Source organism: Octopus bimaculoides, chromosome 9, assembly GCF_001194135.2.
Source record: "Octopus bimaculoides isolate UCB-OBI-ISO-001 chromosome 9, ASM119413v2, whole genome shotgun sequence".
In the NCBI taxonomy this organism is placed as follows: Eukaryota; Metazoa; Mollusca; class Cephalopoda; order Octopoda; family Octopodidae; genus Octopus; species Octopus bimaculoides.
Window position 1 is genome coordinate 23,169,454 of NC_068989.1, and position 1,742 is coordinate 23,171,195.

General features: G+C 39.5%; 1 protein-coding gene across 2 annotated transcripts in view; it reads left to right on the forward strand.

Annotated features, from left to right (window-relative positions):
* LOC106881426 (aquaporin) overlaps positions 1-1,742 on the forward strand; it is a 93,467-nt gene that overhangs the window by 35,552 nt on the left and 56,173 nt on the right. The window lies entirely within an intron of this gene.

The following is a 1,742-nucleotide window of genomic DNA, read 5'->3' on the forward strand; positions in this document are numbered from 1 at the left end:
GTGAATACGGAGAAAGAAAACAGCCGACAACTGATGAATGGTCGTTCTTTATGTTGCTTGTCTTGTTTTCCACTTGTTTCTTTCGTGCGTGTGTACATATTTACCTATGTGCGTGTGTACATATTTACATATATACATCTTCACGTATCATGCCTTCAGTTCTTGGTGATAAGGGACCTCCACGTCCTCCTGTCCCACGTGCAAAACTTAACTTTGATGACGGTCGAAGATCATCTGTGATTCATGAAGTCTTCTCCCAGACAACGTTCTCTCCACGGTAGGCTCCATTTCTGTCGTTACCTATTTTATACAAAACCTGAATATCAATTCTTCAGGAAAGATACAGTAGAGGGAAGTACACTCGCCCTGTGAATTTGTCAAAAGGTAGATGATTGTGGCAAATATGATTAGGGTGAATGAATCTAGTCTATGTTTGTGTCTGTTGATTGGAGAACAATAGTTAGGCGAAGGCTTGTACCCTTGGTCATCAGGGTGATCCTGAATGTGTGGAGTTCCTTGACTGGTCATAGAGGTTTCCCTGTAACAGGAGGAATGCATCATAAATGAGCTCACATATTTTGTATATTATCATTTTATCTTTTATTTCAGTTATCAGACTGCGACCATGCCGGGGCACTGCCTTGAGGAATTTAGTCGAATGTATCAACCTCAGTACTTACCTATTATAAGTCTGGTACTTATTCTAAAGGTCTCTCTTGCCGAACTGCTAATTTATGGAGATATATAAATACACCAGCATCGGCTGTCAAGCGGTGGTGGAGGAACACGCACACACACACACACACACATATATATATATTAAACATTAAGCATTTAGGTTAACAGGGCTGCCTAAACATAAGTACCACATTCAATTGTGAATCTAAATCTATATATATATATATATATATAAATATATATATATACATATACGACCGGCTACTTCCAGTTTCCGTCTACCAAATCCACTCACAAGGCTTTGGTCGGCCCGAGGCTGTAGTAGAAGATACTTGCCCAAAGTGCCACGCAGTGGGACTGAACCCTGAACCATGTGGTTGGGAAGCAAGCTTCTTACCGCACATCCACATATTTTAATTTCATTTCACCCTCCTCTCCCTTCGTTTCCTTACATTTTATGTAAACCTCCCACACACAGATTATTAACTGTTCCTGTAGTGTCCTCATCTGATGCTCCTGTGACAAATAAAGATGTCATTATAATTGCTATTGTTGTTTTCAATGTCATTGTGATGGTCCCTTGACTGGTTTCTTGGGGTGTTGTTGTTGGAATAGTTGATGGTGGAGTTTTCTTCCCTACAAGACTGTGTTGTCTCTTTCTCTCATCTCCATTGTATATGTTGGGAATGGTTGAGAATGAGTCAGGATGTGTATGGGTATCTCCCTACTAAGGTTTGAAAAGGTGTGTGATGTATATAATTACATACTTACATACATACGTATGTACATACATACGTACGTACATACATACATATATACATACATACATACTTCTTTGGCCAACTATTATCCTCTGTTCGCGTCATCCATCCGTTCCAGTGCAGTGTAATCTCTCTTGCATACTAAAGAGAGATATTTCTACTATTTCCAACTCACTGATCGGCCACCAATAAGCCTTCCCGTTGCATTAGCAGAATCGAGACAGCCTCCTACAAAAATTTAGTCATGCATGTTAAAATGGCAAATGGATAGATGCACATATATCTATACTATATATAAAACAG